The following is a 22297-nucleotide window of genomic DNA, read 5'->3' as shown; positions in this document are numbered from 1 at the left end:
TGCTAAAAAGGTGAAACGCTTGGTTTTGTTTCGTAATGTTTGTAAATGTTTGGCTTAAATTGCTAAAAGTGGAAAACGTTTGGATTTGTTTTGTAACGTTTGGCTTAAATCAAAAAAAAGATGAAACATTTGGATTTGTTTCGTAACGTTTGTAAACGTTTGGCTGAAATTGCTAAAAAGGTGGAACCGTTTGGATTTTGTTTCAACTTTTTTGTAAACGTTTGGCTTAAATTGCTAAAAAGGTGAAACGCTTGGTTTTGTTTCATAACGTTTGTAAACGTTTGGCTTAAATCGCAAAAAAGGTGAGACATTTGGTTTTGTTTCGCAATGCTTGTAAACGTTCGGCTTAAATCGCTAAAAAGGTGAAATGTTTGGATTTGTTTCGTAACGTTTGTAAACGTCTGGCTTAATTTTCTAGAAAGGTGAAACGCTTGGATTTGTTTTGTAATGTTTTTCAAATGTTTGGCTTGAATTGCTAAAAAAATGAAATGCTTGGATTTGTTTTGTAATGTTTGTAAACGTTTGGCTTAAATTGCTAGAAAGTTGAAACATTTGGATTTGTTTCAAAACCTTTTCAAAAGTTTGGCATAAATCGCTAAAAAGGGGAAACGTTTGTATTTGTTTTCGTAGCGTTTGTAAACATTTGGCGTAAATTGCTAAAAAGGTGAAACGCTTGGATTTGTTTGGTAATGTTTGTAAACGTTTGACTTAAATTGCAAAATAGGTGATATTCTTTGATTTGTTTCGTAACGTTTGTAAACGTTTGGCTTATATTGCTAAAAAGGTGAAACATTTGAATTTGTTTTGTAGCGTTTGTAAATATTTGGCTTAAATCGCCAAAAAGGGGAAACGTTTCGATTTATTTTGTACCGTTTGTAAACGTTTGGCTTAAATTGCTAAATAGGTAAAACGCTTGGATTTGTTTTGTAACATTTGTAAACGTTTTGCTTAAATTGCTAAAAAGGTGAAACGCTTGGATTTGTTTCGTAACGTTTGCAAACGTTTGGCTTAAATTGCTAAAAAGGTGAAATGCTTGGATTTGTTTCGTTATGTTTGTAAACGTTTGGCTTAAATTGCTAAAAAGGTGAAACGCTCGGTTTTTGTTTCGTAACGTTTGTAAACGTTTGCCTTAAATTGCTAAGAAGGTGAAACTTTCGGATTTGTTTCGTAACATTTATAAACGCTTGGCTTAAATTGCTAAAAAGGTGAAATGCTTGTATTTATTTCGAAACGTTTGTAAACGTTTGGATTAAATTGCTAAGAAGGTGAAATGCTTGGTTTTGTTTCGTAATGTTTGTAAACGTTTGGCTTAAATCGCTTAGAATGTGAAGCGTTTGGATTTGTTTCGTAAAGTTTTAAACGTTTGGTTTTGTTTCGTAACATTTGTAAACGTTTGGCTTAAATTGCTAAAAAAGGGAAACGTTTGGATTTGGTTCGTAACGTTTGTAAACGGTTGGCTTAAATCGCTAAAAAGGTGAAACATTGGGTTTTGTTTCGCAACGTTTGTAAACGTTTGGCTTAAATCGCTAAAAAGGTGAACATTTGAATTTTTTTCGTAACGTTTGTAAACATTTGGCTTATGTCGCTAAAAAGGTGAAACGTTTAGATTTATTTCGTATCGTTTGTAAACGTTTGGCTTAAATCGCTAAAAAGGTGAAACGTTTGGATTTGTTTCGTAACATTTTTAAACTTTTGGCTTAAATTGCTAAAAAGGTAAAACGCTTTGAATTGTTTCGTAATGTTTGTATACGTTTGGCTTAAATTTCTAAAAAGGAGAAACGTTTGGATTTGTATTGTAACGTTTGTAAATGTTTGGCTTAAATCGCTAAAAAGGTGAAACATTTGGTTTTGTTTCGCAATGTTTGTAAACGTTTGACTTAAATAGCTAAAAAGGTGAAACCTTTGGATTTGTATCGTAACGTTTAAAAACGTCTTGCTTAATTTGCTAGAAAGGTGAAACACTTGAATTTGTTTTGTAATGTTTTTCAAACGTTTGGCTTAAATTGCTAAAAAGCTTAAAAGCTTGGATTTGATTTGTAACGTTTGTAAACGTTTGACTTAAATTGCTAGAAAGTTGAAACATTTAGATTTGTTTCAAAACCTTTGTAAAGGTTTGGCTTAAATCGCTAAAAAGGGGAAACGTTTGGATTTGTTTTGTAATGTTTGTAAACGTGTGGCTTAAATTGATAAAAAGGGGAAACATTTGGATTTGTTTTGTACCTTTTATAAATGTTTGGCTTAAATCGCTAAAAAGGTGAAACGTTTGGATTTGTTTCGTACCGTTTGTAAACGTTCGGCTTAAATCGATAAAAAGGGGAAACGTTTGGATTTGTTTCTTAACGTTTGTAAATGTTTGGCTTAAATTGCTAAATAGGTGGAAAGGCTTCGATTTGTTTCGTAACATTTGTAAACGTTTGGCTTAAATTGCTAAAAAGGTGAAACACTTGGTTTTGTTTCGTAATGTTTGTAAACATTTGGCTTAAATTACTAAAAGTGGGAAACGTTTGGATTTGTTTCGTAACGTTTGGCTTAAATCACAAAAAATATGAAACTTTTGGATTTGTTTCGCAACGTTTGTAAACGTTTGGCTTAAATTGCTAAAAAGGTGGAACCGCTTGGATTTGTTTCAACTTTTTGTAAACGTTTGGCTTAAATTGCTAAAAAGGTGAAACACTTGGTTTTGTTTCATAACGTTTGTAAACGTTTGGCTTAAATCGCTAAAAAGGTGAAACATTTTGTTTTGTTTTGCAATGTTTGTAAACGTTCGGCTTAAATCGCTAAAAAGGTGAAACGTTTGGATTTGTTTCGTAACGTTTGTAAACGTCTTGCTTAATTTGCTAGAAAGGTGAAACGCTTGGATTTGTTTTGTAATGTTTTTCAAACGTTTGGCTTGAATTGCTAAAAAGGTGAAATGCTTGGATTTGATTTGTAACGTTTGTAAACGTTTGGCTTAAATTGCTAGAAAGTTGAAACATTTGGATTTGTTTCAAAACCTTTTCAAAAGCTTGGCTTAAATCGCTAAAAAGGGGAAACGTTTGTATTTGTTTTCGTAGAGTTTGTAAACGTTTGGCGTAAATTACTAAAAAGGTGAAACGCTTGGATTTGGTTTGGTAATGTTTGTAAACGTTTGATTGCAATTGCTAAATAGGTGAAATTCTTTGATTTGTTTCGTAACGTTTGTAAATGTTTGGCTTACATTGCTAAAAAGGTGAAACATTTAAATTTGTTTTGTAGCGTTTGTAAATATTTGGCTTAAATCGCCAAAAAGGGGAAACGTTTGGATTTGTTTTGTAACGTCTGTAAACGTTTGGCTTAAATTGCTAAATAGGGAACATGCTTGGATTTGTTTCGTAACGTTTGTAAACGTTTTGCTTAAATTGCTAAAGAGGTGAAACGCTTGGATTTGTTTCGTAACTTTTGCAAACGTTTGGCTTAAATTGCTAAAAAGGTGAAATGCTTGGATTTGTTTCGTTATATTTGTAAACGTTTGGCTTAAATTGCTAAAAAGGTGAAACGCTTGGTTTTTATTTCGTAACATTTGTAAACGTTTGCCTTAAATTGCTAAAAATGTGATACATTAGGATTGCTTCGTAACGTCTGTAAATGTTTGGCTTCAATCGCTAAAAAGGCAAAACGTTTGGATTTGTTTCATAACGTTTGTAAATGTTTGGCATAAATCGCTAAAAAGGTGAAACATTTGGATTTGTTCTGTAACGTTTTAAACGTTTGGCTTAAATCACTAAAGGTGAAACGTTTGATTTGTTTAGAAACGTTTGTAAACGTTTGACTTAAATCGCAAAAAAGGTGAAACGTTTGGTTTTGTTTCGTAACCTTTGCAAACATTCGGCTTAAATCTCTAAAAAGGTGAAACGGTTGGATTTTTTTCGTAACATTTTAAATGTCTGGATTTGTTGCGAAACGTTTGGATTTGTTTTGTATCGTTTGTAAACGTTTGGCTTCAATCACTAAAAAGGGGAAATATTTGGATTTGTTTCGTAACATTTGTAAACGTTTGGCTTAAATCACTAAAAATGTAAAACGTTTGGATTTGTTTCATAACGTTTACAAACGTTTGGTTTTGTTTCGTAATGTTTATAAGCGTTTGGCTTCAATCGCTAAAATGGAGAAACGTTTAGTGTTGTTTTGTAATGTTTGTAAACGTTTGGATTTGTTTTGTAAAGTTTTAAACGTTTGATTTTGTTCCGTAACATTTGTAAACGTTTAGCTTAAATCGCTAAAAAGGTGAAATGTTTGGTTTTGTTTCGTAACGTTTGGATTAAATCGCTAAAAAGGTGAAACGTTTGGATTTGTTTCAAAACGTTTGTAAACGTTTGGCTAAAATTTCTAAAAAGGTGAAACATTTGGATTTGTTTCGTAATGTTTATAAACGTATTGCTTTAATCGCTAAAAAGGTGGAACGTTTGGTTTTGTTTCGTAACGTTTGTAAACGTTTGGCTTAAATCGCTAAAAAGGTGAGACGTTTGGTTTTGTTTTGTAATGTTTTGATTTGTTTCGTAAAGTTTGATTCCTAACGTCTTAAACATTTGTTTTTGTTTCGTTACGTTTGGCTTAAATCGCTAAAAAGGTGAAACGTTTGGTTTTGTTTCATAACGTTTGTAAACGTTTGGCTTAAATCCCTAAAAATGTGAAACATTTAGTTTTGTTTCGTAACGTTTGTAAACGTTTCGATTTGTTTCGTAATGTTTTAAACGTTTAGTTTTGTATCGTAACATTTGTAAACGTTCGGCTTAAATCGCTAAAAAGGTGAAACGTTTCGTTTTGTTTCGTAATTTTTGTAAACGTTTGGCTTAAATGGCTGAAAAGGGGAAACATTTGGATTTGTTTCGTAACGTTTGTAAACGTTTGGGTTCAATCGCTAAAAAGGTGAAATGTTTGGATTTGCTTCGTAGCGTTTGTTAACGTTTGGCTTAAATCGCTAAAAATGGGGAACGTTTGGTTTTGTTCCGTAACGTTAGTAAACGTTTGGCTTAAATTGCTAAAAAGGTAAAACGCTTGGATTCATTTTGTAACATTTGTAAACGTTTGGCTTAAATCGCTAAAAAGGTGAAACGTTTGGTTTTGTTTCGTAAGGGTTTTAAATGTTTGGCTTAAATTGCAATAAAGGTGAAACGCTTGGATTTGTTTCGTAACGTTTGTAAACGTTTGGCTTTGTTTCGTAACGTTTTAAACGTTTGGATTTGGTTCGAAATGTTTGGATTTTTTTAGTAACATTTGTAAACGCTTGGCTTCAATCATTCAAAAAGTGAAATGTTTGGATTTGTTTCGTAACGTTTGTACTCGTTTGACTTAGCTAATAATTTGAAACATTTGGATTTGTTTCATAACCGTTGTAAACGTTTGGCTTAAATCGCTAAAGAGGTGAAACATTTCGATTTTTTCGTAACGTTTGTAAACATTTGGCTTAGCTAAAAAGGTGAAACATATGGATTTGTTTCATAACGTTTGTAAACGTTCGGCTTAAATTGCTAAAAAGGTGAAACGCTTGGATTTGTTTCGTATTGTTTGTAAACGTTTGGCTTAAATTGCTAAAAAGGTGAAACTCTTGGTTTTGTTTCGAAACGTTTGTTAATATTTGGCTAAAATCACTAAAAATGTTAAACGTTTGGATTTGTTTCGTAACGTTAGAAACGTTTGTTTTTATTTCGTAACGTTTGTAAACGTTTGGCATAAATCTCTAAAAAGGGGAAAAGTTTGGATTTGATTCGTAATGTTTGTAAACGTTTTGCTTAAATCGCTAAAAAGATGAAACGTTTGCATTTGTCTTCTAACCTTTGTAAACATTTGGCTTATATCGCTAAAAAGAGGAAACGTTTGCATTTGTTTCGCAATGTTTGTAAACGTTTGGCTTAAATCGCTAAAAAGGTGAAACATTTGCATTTTTTTCGTAACGTTCGTAAACGTTTGGCTTAAATCTCTAAAAAGGTGAAACTTGTGGATTTGTTTCGTAACGTTTGTAAATGTTTGGCTTAAATTGCTAAAAAGGTGAAACGCTTGGATTTGTTTTGTAATGTTTGTAAGCGTTTGCTTAAATTTCTAATAAGATGAAACGCTTGGATTTATATTGTAACGTTTGTAAATGTTTGGCTTAAATCGCTAAAAAGGTGAAACATTTGGTTTTGTTTCGCAATGTTTGTAAACGTTTGACTTAAATAGCTAAAAAGGTGAAACGTTTGGATTTGTATCGTAACGTTTAAAAACGTCTTCCTTAATTTGCTAGAAAGGTGAAACACTTGAATTTGTTTAGTAATGTTTTTCAAACGTTTGGCTTAAATTGCTAAAAAGCTTAAAAGCTTGGATTTGATTTGTAATGTTTGTAAACGTTTGACTTAAATTGCTAGAAAGTTGAAACATTTAGATTTGTTTCAAAACCTTTGTAAAAGTTTGGCTTAAATCGCTAAAAAGGGGAAACGTTTGGATTTGTTTTGTAATGTTTGTAAACGTGTGGCTTAAATTGATAAAAAGGGGAAACATTTGGATTTGTTTTGTACCTTTTATAAATGTTTGGCTTAAATCGCTAAAAAGGTGAAACGTTTGGATTTGTTTCGTACCGTTTGTAAACGTTCGGCTTAAATCGATAAAAAGGGGAAACGTTTGGATTTGTTTCTTAACGTTTGTAAATGTTTGGCTTAAATTGCTAAATAGGTGGAAAGGCTTCGATTTGTTTCGTAACATTTGTAAACGTTTGGCTTAAATTGCTAAAAAGGTGAAACACTTGGTTTTGTTTCGTAATGTTTGTAAACATTTGGCTTAAATTACTAAAAGTGGGAAACGTTTGGATTTGTTTCGTAACGTTTGGCTTAAATCACAAAAAATATGAAACTTTTGGATTTGTTTCGCAACGTTTGTAAACGTTTGGCTTAAATTGCTAAAAAGGTGGAACCGCTTGGATTTGTTTCAACTTTTTGTAAACGTTTGGCTTAAATTGCTAAAACGGTGAAACACTTGGTTTTGTTTCATAACGTTTGTAAACGTTTGGCTTAAATCGCTAAAAAGGTGAAACATTTTGTTTTGTTTTGCAATGTTTGTAAACGTTCGGCTTAAATCGCTAAAAAGGTGAAACGTTTGGATTTGTTTCGTAACGTTTGTAAACGTCTTGCTTAATTTGCTAGAAAGGTGAAACGCTTGGATTTGTTTTGTAATGTTTTTCAAACGTTTGGCTTGAATTGCTAAAAAGGTGAAATGCTTGGATTTGATTTGTAACGTTTGTAAACGTTTGGCTTAAATTGCTAGAAAGTTGAAACATTTGGATTTGTTTCAAAACCTTTTCAAAAGCTTGGCTTAAATCGCTAAAAAGGGGAAACGTTTGTATTTGTTTTCGTAGAGTTTGTAAACGTTTGGCGTAAATTACTAAAAAGGTGAAACGCTTGGATTTGGTTTGGTAATGTTTGTAAACGTTTGATTGCAATTGCTAAATAGGTGAAATTCTTTGATTTGTTTCGTAACGTTTGTAAATGTTTGGCTTACATTGCTAAAAAGGTGAAACATTTAAATTTGTTTTGTAGCGTTTGTAAATATTTGGCTTAAATCGCCAAAAAGGGGAAACGTTTGGATTTGTTTTGTAACGTCTGTAAACGTTTGGCTTAAATTGCTAAATAGGGAACATGCTTGGATTTGTTTCGTAACGTTTGTAAACGTTTTGCTTAAATTGCTAAAGAGGTGAAACGCTTGGATTTGTTTCGTAACTTTTGCAAACGTTTGGCTTAAATTGCTAAAAAGGTGAAATGCTTGGATTTGTTTCGTTATATTTGTAAACGTTTGGCTTAAATTGCTAAAAAGGTGAAACGCTTGGTTTTTATTTCGTAACATTTGTAAACGTTTGCCTTAAATTGCTAAAAATGTGATACATTTGGATTGCTTCGTAACGTCTGTAAATGTTTGGCTTCAATCGCTAAAAAGGCAAAACGTTTGGATTTGTTTCATAACGTTTGTAAATGTTTGGCATAAATCGCTAAAAAGGTGAAACATTTGGATTTGTTCTGTAACGTTTTAAACGTTTGGCTTAAATCACTAAAGGTGAAACGTTTGATTTGTTTAGAAACGTTTGTAAACGTTTGACTTAAATCGCAAAAAAGGTGAAACGTTTGGTTTTGTTTCGTAACCTTTGCAAACATTCGGCTTAAATCTCTAAAAAGGTGAAACGGTTGGATTTTTTTCGTAACATTTTAAATGTTTGGATTTGTTGCGAAACGTTTGGATTTGTTTTGTATCGTTTGTAAACGTTTGGCTTCAATCACTAAAAAGGGGAAATATTTGGATTTGTTTCGTAACATTTGTAAACGTTTGGCTTAAATCACTAAAAATGTAAAACGTTTGGATTTGTTTCATAACGTTTACAAACGTTTGGTTTTGTTTCGTAATGTTTATAAGCGTTTGGCTTCAATCGCTAAAATGGAGAAACGTTTAGTGTTGTTTTGTAATGTTTGTAAACGTTTGGATTTGTTTTGTAAAGTTTTAAACGTTTGATTTTGTTCCGTAACATTTGTAAACGTTTAGCTTAAATCGCTAAAAAGGTGAAATGTTTGGTTTTGTTTCGTAACGTTTGGATTAAATCGCTAAAAAGGTGAAACGTTTGGATTTGTTTCAAAACGTTTGTAAACGTTTGGCTAAAATTTCTAAAAAGGTGAAACATTTGGATTTGTTTCGTAATGTTTATAAACGTATTGCTTTAATCGCTAAAAAGGTGGAACGTTTGGTTTTGTTTCGTAACGTTTGTAAACGTTTGGCTTAAATCGCTAAAAAGGTGAGACGTTTGGTTTTGTTTTGTAATGTTTTGATTTGTTTCGTAAAGTTTGATTCCTAACGTCTTAAACATTTGTTTTTGTTTCGTTACGTTTGGCTTAAATCGCTAAAAAGGTGAAACGTTTGGTTTTGTTTCATAACGTTTGTAAACGTTTGGCTTAAATCCCTAAAAATGTGAAACATTTAGTTTTGTTTCGTAACGTTTGTAAACATTTCGATTTGTTTCGTAATGTTTTAAACGTTTAGTTTTGTATCGTAACATTTGTAAACGTTCGGCTTAAATCGCTAAAAAGGTGAAACGTTTCGTTTTGTTTCGTAATTTTTGTAAACGTTTGGCTTAAATGGCTGAAAAGGGGAAACATTTGGATTTGTTTCGTAACGTTTGTAAACGTTTGGGTTCAATCGCTAAAAAGGTGAAATGTTTGGATTTGCTTCGTAGCGTTTGTTAACGTTTGGCTTAAATCGCTAAAAATGGGGAACGTTTGGTTTTGTTCCGTAACGTTAGTAAACGTTTGGCTTAAATTGCTAAAAAGGTAAAACGCTTGGATTCATTTTGTAACATTTGTAAACGTTTGGCTTAAATCGCTAAAAAGGTGAAACGTTTGGTTTTGTTTCGTAAGGGTTTTAAATGTTTGGCTTAAATTGCTATAAAGGTGAAACGCTTGGATTTGTTTCGTAACGTTTGTAAACGTTTGGCTTTGTTTCGTAACGTTTTAAACGTTTGGATTTGGTTCGAAATGTTTGGATTTTTTTAGTAACATTTGTAAACGCTTGGCTTCAATCATTCAAAAAGTGAAATGTTTGGATTTGTTTCGTAACGTTTGTACTCGTTTGACTTAGCTAATAATTTGAAACATTTGGATTTGTTTCATAACCGTTGTAAACGTTTGGCTTAAATCGCTAAAGAGGTGAAACATTTCGATTTTTTCGTAACGTTTGTAAACATTTGGCTTAGCTAAAAAGGTGAAACATATGGATTTGTTTCATAACGTTTGTAAACGTTCGGCTTAAATTGCTAAAAAGGTGAAACGCTTGGATTTGTTTCGTATTGTTTGTAAACGTTTGGCTTAAATTGCTAAAAAGATGAAACTCTTGGTTTTGTTTCGAAACGTTTGTTAATATTTGGCTAAAATCACTAAAAATGTTAAACGTTTGGATTTGTTTCGTAACGTTAGAAACGTTTGTTTTTATTTCGTAACGTTTGTAAACGTTTGGCATAAATCTCTAAAAAGGGGAAAAGTTTGGATTTGATTCGTAATGTTTGTAAACGTTTTGCTTAAATCGCTAAAAAGATGAAACGTTTGCATTTGTCTTCTAACCTTTGTAAACATTTGGCTTATATCGCTAAAAAGAGGAAACGTTTGCATTTGTTTCGCAATGTTTGTAAACGTTTGGCTTAAATCGCTAAAAAGGTGAAACATTTGCATTTTTTTCGTAACGTTCGTAAACGTTTGGCTTAAATCTCTAAAAAGGTGAAACTTGTGGATTTGTTTCGTAACGTTTGTAAATGTTTGGCTTAAATTGCTAAAAAGGTGAAACGCTTGGATTTGTTTTGTAATGTTTGTAAGCGTTTGCTTAAATTTCTAATAAGATGAAACGCTTGGATTTATATTGTAATGTTTGTAAATGTTTGGCTTAAATCGCTAAAAAGGTGAAACATTTGGTTTTGTTTCGCAATGTTTGTAAACGTTTGACTTAAATAGCTAAAAAGGTGAAACGTTTGGATTTGTATCGTAACGTTTAAAAACGTCTTCCTTAATTTGCTAGAAAGGTGAAACACTTGAATTTGTTTAGTAATGTTTTTCAAACGTTTGGCTTAAATTGCTAAAAAGCTGAAAAGCTTGGATTTGATTTGTAATGTTTGTAAACGTTTGACTTAAATTGCTAGAAAGTTGAAACATTTAGATTTGTTTCAAAACCTTTGTAAAAGTTTGGCTTAAATCGCTAAAAAGGGGAAACGTTTGGATTTGTTTTGTAACGTTTGTAAACGTGTGGCTTAAATTGCTAAAAAGGGGAAACATTTGGATTTGTTTTGTACCTTTTATAAATGTTTGGCTTAAATCGCTAAAAAGGTGAAACGTTTGGATTTGTTTCGTACCCTTTGTAAACGTTCGGCTTAAATCGCTAAAAAGGGGAAACGTTTGGATTTGTTTCTTAACGTTTGTAAATGTTTGGCTTAAATTGCTAAATAGGTGGAAAGGCTTCGATTTGTTTCGTAACATTTGTAAACGTTTGGCTTAAATTGCTAAAAAGGTGAAACACTTGGTTTTGTTTCGTAATGTTTGTAAACATTTGGCTTAAATTACTAAAAGTGGGAAACGTTTGGATTTGTTTCGTAACGTTTGGCTTAAATCACAAAAAATATGAAACTTTTGGATTTGTTTCGTAACGTTTGTAAACGTTTGGCTTAAATTGCTAAAAAGGTGGAACCGCTTGGATTTGTTTCAACTTTTTGTAAACGTTTGGCTTAAATTGGTAAAAAGGTGAAACACTTGGTTTTGTTTCATAACGTTTGTAAACGTTTGGCTTAAATCGCTAAAAAGGTGAAACATTTTGTTTTGTTTCGCAATGTTTGTAAACGTTCGGCTTAAATCGCTAAAAAGGTGAAACTTTTGGATTTGTTTCATAACGTTTGTAAATGTCTTGCTTAATTTGCTAGAAAGGTGAAACGCTTGGATTTGTTTTGTAATGTTTTTCAAACGTTTGGCTTGAATTGCTAAAAAGGTGAAATGCTTGGATTTGATTTGTAACGTTTGTAAACGTTTGGCTTAAATTTCTAGAAAGTTGAAACATTTGGATTTGTTTCAAAACCTTTTCAAAAGCTTGGCTTAAATTGCTAAAAAGGGGAAACGTTTGTATTTGTTTTCGTAGAGTTTGTAAACGTTTGGCGTAAATTACTAAAAAGGAGAAACGCTTGGATTTGGTTTGGTAATGTTTGTAAACGTTTGATTTAAATTGCTAAATAGGTGAAATTCTTTGATTTGTTTCGTAACGTTTGTAAATGTTTGGCTTACATTGCTAAAAAGGTGAAACATTTGAATTTGTTTTGTAGCGTTTGTAAATATTTGGCTTAAATCGCCAAAAAGGGGAAACGTTTGGATTTGTTTTGTAACGTTTGTAAACGTTTGGCTTAAATTGCTAAATAGGGAAAATGCTTGGATTTGTTTCGTAACGTTTGTAAACATTTTGCTTAAATTGCTAAAAAGGTGAAACGCTTGGATTTGTTTCGTAATTTTTGCAAACGTTTGGCTTAAATTGCTAAAAAGGTGAAATGCTTGGATTTGTTTCGTTATATTTGTAAACGTTTGGCTTAAATTGCTAAAAAGGTGAAACGCTTGGTTTTTATTTCGTAACATTTGTAAACGTTTGCCTTAAATTGCTAAAAATGTGATACATTTGGATTGCTTCGTAACGTCTGTAAATGTTTGGCTTCAATCGCTAAAAAGGCAAAACGTTTGGATTTGTTTCATAACGTTTGTAAACGTTTGGCATAAATCGCTAAAAAGGTGAAACATTTGGATTTGTTCTGTAACGTTTTAAACGTTTGGCTTAAATCGCTAAAGGTGAAACGTTTGATTTGTTTAGAAACGTTTGTAAACGTTTGACTTAAATCGCAAAAAAGGTGAAACGTTTGGTTTTGTTTCGTAACCTTTGCAAACATTCGGCTTAAATCTCTAAAAAGGTGAAACGGTTGGATTTTTTTCGTAACATTTTAAATGTTTGGATTTGTTGCGAAACGTTTGGATTTGTTTTGTATCGTTTGTAAACGTTTGGCTTCAATCACTAAAAAGGGGAAATATTTGGATTTGTTTCGTAACATTTGTAAACGTTTGGCTTAAATCACTAAAAATGTAAAACGTTTGGATTTGTTTCATAATGTTTACAAACGTTTGGTTTTGTTTCGTAATGTTTATAAGCGTTTGGCTTCAATCGCTAAAATGGCGAAACGTTTAGTGTTGTTTTGTAATGTTTGTAAACGTTTGGATTTGTTTTGTAAAGTTTTAAACGTTTGATTTTGTTCCGTAACATTTGTAAACGTTTAGCTTAAATCGCTAAAAAGGTGAAATGTTTGGTTTTGTTTCGTAACGTTTGGATTAAATCGCTAAAAAGGTGAAACGTTTGGATTTGTTTCAAAACGTTTGTAAACGTTTGGCTAAAATTTCTAAAAAGGTGAAACATTTGGATTTGTTTCGTAATGTTTATAAACGTATTGCTTTAATCGCTAAAAAGGTGGAACGTTTGGTTTTGTTTCGTAACGTTTGTAAACGTTTGGCTTAAATCGCTAAAAAGGTGAGACGTTTGGTTTTGTTTTGTTTTGTAATGTTTTGATTTGTTTCGTAAAGTTTGATTCCTAACGTCTTAAACATTTGTTTTTGTTTCGTTACGTTTGGCTTAAATCGCTAAATAGGTGAAACGTTTGGTTTTGTTTCATAACGTTTGTAAACGTTTGGCTTAAATCCCTAAAAATGTGAAACATTTAGTTTTGTTTCGTAACGTTTGTAAACGTTTCGATATGTTTCGTAATGTTTTAAACGTTTAGTTTTGTATCGTAACATTTGTAAACGTTCGGCTTAAATCGCTAAAGAGGTGAAACGTTTCGTTTTGTTTCGTAATTTTTGTAAACGTTTGGCTTAAATGGCTGAAAAGGGGAAACATTTGGATTTGTTTCGTAATGTTTGTAAACGTTTGGGTTCAATCGCTAAAAAGGTGAAATGTTCGGATTTGTTTCGTAGCGTTTGTTAATGTTTGGCTTAAATCGCTAAAAATGTGGAACGTTTGGTTTTGTTCCGTAACGTTAGTAAACGTTTGGCTTAAATTGCTAAAAAGGTAAAACGCTTGGATTTATTTTGTAACATTTGTAAACGTTTGGCTTAAATCGCTAAAAAGGTGAAACGTTTGGTTTTGTTTCGTAGGGGTTTTAAATGTTTGGCTTAAATTACTATAAAGGTGAAACGCTTGGATTTGTTTCGTAACGTTTGTAAACGTTTGGCTTTGTTTCGTAACGTTTTAAACGTTTGGATTTGGTTCGAAATGTTAGGATTTTTTTAGTAACATTTGTAAACGCTTGGCTTCAATCATTCAAAAAGTGAAATGTTTGGATTTGTTTCGTAACGTTTGTACTCGTTTGACTTAGCTAATAATTTGAAACATTTGGATTTGTTTCATAACCGTTGTAAACGTTTGGCTTAAATCGCTAAAGAGGTGAAACATTTCGATTTTTTCGTAACGTTTGTAAACATTTGGCTTAGCTAAAAAGGTGAAACATTTGGATTTGTTTCATAACGTTTGTAAACGTTCGGCTTAAATTGCTAAAAAGGTGAAACGCTTGGATTTGTTTCGTATTGTTTGTAAACGTTTGGCTTAAATTGCTAAAAAGGTGAAACTCTTGGTTTTGTTTCGAAACGTTTGTTAATATTTGGCTAAAATCACTAAAAATGTTAAACGTTTGGATTTGTTTCGTAACGTTAGAAACGTTTGTTTTTATTTCGTAACGTTTGTAAACGTTTGGCTTAAATCTCTAAAAAGGGGAAAAGTTTGGATTTGATTCGTAATGTTTGTAAACGTTTTGCTTAAATCGCTAAAAAGATGAAACGTTTGCATTTGTCTTCTAACCTTTGTAAACATTTGGCTTATATCGCTAAAAAGAGGAAACGTTTGCATTTGTTTCGCAATGTTTGTAAACGATTGGCTTAAATCGCTAAAAAGGTGAAACATTTGCATTTTTTTCGTAACGTTCGTAAACGTTTGGCTTAAATCTCTAAAAAGGTGAAACTTGTGGATTTGTTTCGTAACGTTTGTAAATGTTTGGCTTAAATTGCTAAAAAGGTGAAACGCTTGGATTTGTTTTGTAATGTTTGTAAGCGTTTGCTTAAATTTCTAATAAGATGAAACGCTTGGATTTATTTCGTAATGTTTATAAACGTTTGGCTTAAATTGCTAAATAGGTGAAAAATTTGGATTTGTTTCGTAACCTTTGTAAATGTTTGCCTAAATCGCTAAAATGGTGAAACGTTTGGATTTTTTTCATACTTTCGTAAACGTTTGGCTTAAATTGCTAAAAAGGTGAAAAGTTTGAATTTGTTAACGTTTGTAAACGTTTGGCCTAAATTGCTAAAAAGGTGTGACGCTTGGATTTGTTTTGTAATGTTTATAAGCGTTTGGCATAAATTGCTAAAAAGGTAAAACGCATGTATTTGTTTCGTAACCATTTTAAATGTTTAGCTTAAATTTCTAAAAAGGTGAAACGGTTGATTTTGTTTCGTAATGTTTGTAAACATTTGACTTAAATATCTAAAAATATGAAACGTTTGGATTTGTTTCGTAAAGTTTTTAACGTTTTGTTTTGTTTAGTAACGTTTGTAAATGTTTGGCTTAAATCGCTAAAAAGGCGAAACATTTGGATTTGTTTCGTAACATTTGTAACGTTTGGCTTAAATCGCTAAAAAGGTGAAACGTTTGGATTTGTTACTTAACGTTTGTAAACGTTTGGCTTAAATTGCCAAAAAGGTGAAACATTTAGACTTGTTTCGTAATTTTTTTAAACGTTTGGCTTAAATCTCTAACAAGGTGAAACATTTGGATTTGTTTCGTATCGTTTGCAAACGTTTTGCTTAAATCGCTAAAAAGTGACACGTTTGGATTTGTTTCGTAACCTTTCTAAACGTTTTACTTAAATTGCTAAATAGGTGAAAAGTTTGGATTTGTTTCATAGCGTTTATAACGACTGGCTTAAATCGCTAAAAAGGGGAAACATTTGGATTTTTTTCGTAACGTTTATAAACGTTTGGCTTAAATAGCTAAAAAGGTGAAACATTTGGATTTTTTTTGTAACGTCTGTAAACGTTTTGCTTAAATTGCTAAAAAGGTGGAACCGCTTGGATTTGTTTCAAATTTTTGTAAACGTTTGGCTTATATTGCTAAAAAGATGAAACGCTTGGTTTTGTTTCGTAACGTTTGTAAACGTTTGGCTTAAATCACTAAAAAGGTGAAACATTTGGTTTTGTTTTGTAATGTTTGTAAACGTTCGGCTTAAATTGCTAAAAAGGTGAAACGTTTTGATTTGTTTCGTAACGTTTGTAAATGTCTGGGTTAATTTGCTAGAAAGGTTAAACTCTTGGATTTGTTTTGTAATGTTTTTTAAACGTTTGGCTTAAATTGCTAAAAAGGTGAAACTCTTGGTTTTGTTTCGAAACGTTTGTTAATATTTGGCTAAAATCACTAAAAATGTTAAACGTTTGGATTTGTTTCGTAACGTTAGAAACGTTTGTTTTTATTTCGTAACGTTTGTAAACGTTTGGCTTAAATCTCTAAAAAGGGGAAAAGTTTGGATTTGATTCGTAATGTTTGTAAACGTTTTGCTTAAATCGCTAAAAAGATGAAACATTTGCATTTGTCTTCTAACCTTTGTAAACATTTGGCTTATATCGCTAAAAAGAGGAAACGTTTGCATTTGTTTCGCAATGTTTGTAAACGTTTGGCTTAAATCGCTAAAAAGGTGAAACATTTGCATTTTTTTCGTAACGTTCGTAAACGTTTGGCTTAAATCTCTAAAAAGGTGAAACTTGTGGATTTGTTTCGTAACGTTTGTAAATGTTTGGCTTAAATTGCTAAAAAGGTGAAACGCTTGGATTTGTTTTGTAATGTTTGTAAGCGTTTGCTTAAATTTCTAATAAGATGAAACGCTTGGATTTATATTGTAACGTTTGTAAATGTTTGGCTTAAATCGCTAAAAAGGTGAAACATTTGGTTTTGTTTCGCAATGTTTGTAAACGTTTGACTTAAATAGCTAAAAAGGTGAAACGTTTGGATTTGTATCGTAACGTTTAAAAACGTCTTCCTTAATTTGCTAGAAAGGTGAAACACTTGAATTTGTTTAGTAATGTTTTTCAAACGTTTGGCTTAAATTGCTAAAAAGCTTAAAAGCTTGGATTTGATTTGTAATGTTTGTAAACGTTTGACTTAAATTGCTAGAAAGTTGAAACATTTAGATTTGTTTCAAAACCTTTGTAAAAGTTTGGCTTAAATCGCTAAAAAGGGGAAACGTTTGGATTTGTTTTGTAACGTTTGTAAACGTGTGGCTTAAATTGCTAAAAAGGGGAAACATTTGGATTTGTTTTGTACCTTTTATAAATGTTTGGCTTAAATCGCTAAAAAGGTGAAACGTTTGGATTTGTTTCGTACCCTTTGTAAACGTTCGGCTTAAATCGCTAAAAAGGGGAAACGTTTGGATTTGTTTCTTAACGTTTGTAAATGTTTGGCTTAAATTGCTAAATAGGTGGAAAGGCTTCGATTTGTTTCGTAACATTTGTAAACGTTTGGCTTAAATTGCTAAAAAGGTGAAACACTTGGTTTTGTTTCGTAATGTTTGTAAACATTTGGCTTAAATTACTAAAAGTGGGAAACGTTTGGATTTGTTTCGTAACGTTTGGCTTAAATCACAAAAAATATGAAACTTTTGGATTTGTTTCGTAACGTTTGTAAACGTTTGGCTTAAATTGCTAAAAAGGTGGAACCGCTTGGATTTGTTTCAACTTTTTGTAAACGTTTGGCTTAAATTGGTAAAAAGGTGAAACACTTGGTTTTGTTTCATAACGTTTGTAAACGTTTGGCTTAAATCGCTAAAAAGGTGAAACATTTTGTTTTGTTTCGCAATGTTTGTAAACGTTCGGCTTAAATCGCTAAAAAGGTGAAACTTTTGGATTTGTTTCGTAACGTTTGTAAATGTCTTGCTTAATTTGCTAGAAAGGTGAAACGCTTGGATTTGTTTTGTAATGTTTTTCAAACGTTTGGCTTGAATTGCTAAAAAGGTGAAATGCTTGGATTTGATTTGTAACGTTTGTAAACGTTTGGCTTAAATTGCTAGAAAGTTGAAACATTTGGATTTGTTTCAAAACCTTTTCAAAAGCTTGGCTTAAATTGCTAAAAAGGGGAAACGTTTGTATTTGTTTTCGTAGAGTTTGTAAACGTTTGGCGTAAATTACTAAAAAGGAGAAACGCTTGGATTTGGTTTGGTAATGTTTGTAAACGTTTGATTTAAATTGCTAAATAGGTGAAATTCTTTGATTTGTTTCGTAACGTTTGTAAATGTTTGGCTTACATTGCTAAAAAGGTGAAACATTTGAATTTGTTTTGTAGCGTTTGTAAATATTTGGCTTAAATCGCCAAAAAGGGGAAACGTTTGGATTTGTTTTGTAACGTTTGTAAACGTTTGGCTTAAATTGCTAAATAGGGAAAATGCTTGGATTTGTTTCGTAACGTTTGTAAACATTTTGCTTAAATTGCTAAAAAGGTGAAACGCTTGGATTTGTTTCGTAATTTTTGCAAACGTTTGGCTTAAATTGCTAAAAAGGTGAAATGCTTGGATTTGTTTCGTTATATTTGTAAACGTTTGGCTTAAATTGCTAAAAAGGTGAAACGCTTGGTTTTTATTTCGTAACATTTGTAAACGTTTGCCTTAAATTGCTAAAAATGTGATACATTTGGATTGCTTCGTAACGTCTGTAAATGTTTGGCTTCAATCGCTAAAAAGGCAAAACGTTTGGATTTGTTTCATAACGTTTGTAAACGTTTGGCATAAATCGCTAAAAAGGTGAAACATTTGGATTTGTTCTGTAACGTTTTAAACGTTTGGCTTAAATCGCTAAAGGTGAAACGTTTGATTTGTTTAGAAACGTTTGTAAACGTTTGACTTAAATCGCAAAAAAGGTGAAACGTTTGGTTTTGTTTCGTAACCTTTGCAAACATTCGGCTTAAATCTCTAAAAAGGTGAAACGGTTGGATTTTTTTCGTAACATTTTAAATGTTTGGATTTGTTGCGAAACGTTTGGATTTGTTTTGTATCGTTTGTAAACGTTTGGCTTCAATCACTAAAAAGGGGAAATATTTGGATTTGTTTCGTAACATTTGTAAACGTTTGGCTTAAATCACTAAAAATGTAAAACGTTTGGATTTGTTTCATAATGTTTACAAACGTTTGGTTTTGTTTCGTAATGTTTATAAGCGTTTGGCTTCAATCGCTAAAATGGCGAAACGTTTAGTGTTGTTTTGTAATGTTTGTAAACGTTTGGATTTGTTTTGTAAAGTTTTAAACGTTTGATTTTGTTCCGTAACATTTGTAAACGTTTAGCTTAAATCGCTAAAAAGGTGAAATGTTTGGTTTTGTTTCGTAACGTTTGGATTAAATCGCTAAAAAGGTGAAACGTTTGGATTTGTTTCAAAACGTTTGTAAACGTTTGGCTAAAATTTCTAAAAAGGTGAAACATTTGGATTTGTTTCGTAATGTTTATAAACGTATTGCTTTAATCGCTAAAAAGGTGGAACGTTTGGTTTTGTTTCGTAACGTTTGTAAACGTTTGGCTTAAATCGCTAAAAAGGTGAGACGTTTGGTTTTGTTTTGTAATGTTTTGATTTTTTTCGTAAAGTTTGATTCCTAACGTCTTAAACATTTGTTTTTGTTTCGTTACGTTTGGCTTAAATCGCTAAAAAGGTGAAACGTTTGGTTTTGTTTCATAACGTTTGTAAACGTTTGGCTTAAATCCCTAAAAATGTGAAACATTTAGTTTTGTTTCGTAACGTTTGTAAACGTTTCGATATGTTTCGTAATGTTTTAAACGTTTAGTTTTGTATCGTAACATTTGTAAACGTTCGGCTTAAATCGCTAAAGAGGTGAAACGTTTCGTTTTGTTTCGTAATTTTTGTAAACGTTTGGCTTAAATGGCTGAAAAGGGGAAACATTTGGATTTGTTTCGTAATGTTTGTAAACGTTTGGGTTCAATCGCTAAAAAGGTGAAATGTTTGGATTTGTTTCGTAGCGTTTGTTAACGTTTGGCTTAAATCGCTAAAAATGTGGAACGTTTGGTTTTGTTCCGTAACGTTAGTAAACGTTTGGCTTAAATTGCTAAAAAGGTAAAACGCTTGGATTTATTTTGTAACATTTGTAAACGTTTGGCTTAAATCGCTAAAAAGGTGAAACGTTTGGTTTTGTTTCGTAGGGGTTTTAAATGTTTGGCTTAAATTACTATAAAGGTGAAACGCTTGGATTTGTTTCGTAACGTTTGTAAACGTTTGGCTTTGTTTCGTAACGTTTTAAACGTTTGGATTTGGTTCGAAATATTAGGATTTTTTTAGTAACATTTGTAAACGCTTGGCTTCAATCATTCAAAAAGTGAAATGTTTGGATTTGTTTCGTAACGTTTGTACTCGTTTGACTTAGCTAATAATTTGAAACATTTGGATTTGTTTCATAACCGTTGTAAACGTTTGGCTTAAATCGCTAAAGAGGTGAAACATTTCGATTTTTTCGTAACGTTTGTAAACATTTGGCTTAGCTAAAAAGGTGAAACATTTGGATTTGTTTCATAACGTTTGTAAACGTTCGGCTTAAATTGCTAAAAAGGTGAAACGCTTGGATTTGTTTCGTATTGTTTGTAAACGTTTGGCTTAAATTGCTAAAAAGGTGAAACTCTTGGTTTTGTTTCGAAACGTTTGTTAATATTTGGCTAAAATCACTAAAAATGTTAAACGTTTGGATTTGTTTCGTAACGTTAGAAACGTTTGTTTTTATTTCGTAACGTTTGTAAACGTTTGGCTTAAATCTCTAAAAAGGGGAAAAGTTTGGATTTGATTCGTAATGTTTGTAAACGTTTTGCTTAAATCGCTAAAAAGATGAAACGTTTGCATTTGTCTTCTAACCTTTGTAAACATTTGGCTTATATCGCTAAAAAGAGGAAACGTTTGCATTTGTTTCGCAATGTTTGTAAACGATTGGCTTAAATCGCTAAAAAGGTGAAACATTTGCATTTTTTTCGTAACGTTCGTAAACGTTTGGCTTAAATCTCTAAAAAGGTGAAACTTGTGGATTTGTTTCGTAACGTTTGTAAATGTTTGGCTTAAATTTCTAAAAAGGTGAAACGCTTGGATTTGTTTTGTAATGTTTGTAAGCGTTTGCTTAAATTTCTAATAAGATGAAACGCTTGGATTTATTTCGTAATGTTTATAAACGTTTGGCTTAAATTGCTAAATAGGTGAAAAATTTGGATTTGTTTCGTAACCTTTGTAAATGTTTGCCTAAATCGCTAAAATGGTGAAACGTTTGGATTTTTTTCATACTTTCGTAAACGTTTGGCTTAAATTGCTAAAAAGGTGAAAAGTTTGAATTTGTTAACGTTTGTAAACGTTTGGCCTAAATTGCTAAAAAGGTGTGACGCTTGGATTTGTTTTGTAATGTTTATAAGCGTTTGGCATAAATTGCTAAAAAGGTAAAACGCATGTATTTGTTTCGTAACCATTTTAAATGTTTAGCTTAAATTTCTAAAAAGGTGAAACGGTTGATTTTGTTTCGTAATGTTTGTAAACATTTGACTTAAATATCTAAAAATATGAAACGTTTGGATTTGTTTCGTAAAGTTTTTAACGTTTTGTTTTGTTTAGTAACGTTTGTAAATGTTTGGCTTAAATCGCTAAAAAGGCGAAACATTTGGATTTGTTTCGTAACATTTGTAACGTTTGGCTTAAATCGCTAAAAAGGTGAAACGTTTGGATTTGTTACTTTACGTTTGTAAACGTTTGGCTTAAATTGCCAAAAAGGTGAAACATTTAGACTTGTTTCGTAATTTTTTTAAACGTTTGGCTTAAATCTCTAAAAAGGTGAAACATTTGGATTTGTTTCGTATCGTTTGCAAACGTTTTGCTTAAATCGCTAAAAAGTGACACGTTTGGATTTGTTTCGTAACCTTTCTAAACGTTTTAATTAAATTGCTAAATAGGTGAAAAGTTTGGATTTGTTTCATAGCGTTTATAACGACTGGCTTAAATCGCTAAAAAGGGGAAACATTTGGATTTTTTTCGTAACGTTTGTAAACGTTTGGCTTAAATAGCTAAAAAGGTGAAACATTTGGATTTTTTTCGTAACGTCTGTAAACGTTTTGCTTAAATTGCTAAAAAGGTGGAACCGCTTGGATTTGTTTCAAATTTTTGTAAACGTTTGGCTTATATTGCTAAAAAGATGAAACGCTTGGTTTTGTTTCGTAACGTTTGTAAACGTTTGGCTTAAATCACTAAAAAGGTGAAACATTTGGTTTTGTTTTGTAATGTTTGTAAACGTTCGGCTTAAATTGCTAAAAAGGTGAAACGTTTTGATTTGTTTCGTAACGTTTGTAAATGTCTGGGTTAATTTGCTAGAAAGGTTAAACGCTTGGATTTGTTTTGTAATGTTTTTTAAACGTTTGGCTTAAATTGCTAAAAAGGTGAAACTCTTGGTTTTGTTTCGAAACGTTTGTTAATATTTGGCTAAAATCACTAAAAATGTTAAACGTTTGGATTTGTTTCGTAACGCTAGAAACGTTTGTTTTTATTTCGTAACGTTTGTAAACGTTTGGCTTAAATCTCTAAAAAGGGGAAAGGTTTGGATTTGATTCGTAATGTTTGTAAACGTTTTGCTTAAATCGCTAAAAAGATGAAACGTTTGCATTTGTCTTCTAACCTTTGTAAACATTTGGCTTATATCGCTAAAAAGAGGAAACGTTTGCATTTGTTTCGC

This window comes from Mercurialis annua, linkage group LG1-X (assembly GCF_937616625.2).
Source record: "Mercurialis annua linkage group LG1-X, ddMerAnnu1.2, whole genome shotgun sequence".
NCBI lineage: Eukaryota > Viridiplantae > Streptophyta > Magnoliopsida > Malpighiales > Euphorbiaceae > Mercurialis > Mercurialis annua.
Note: the sequence above shows the minus strand (reverse complement) of the source record.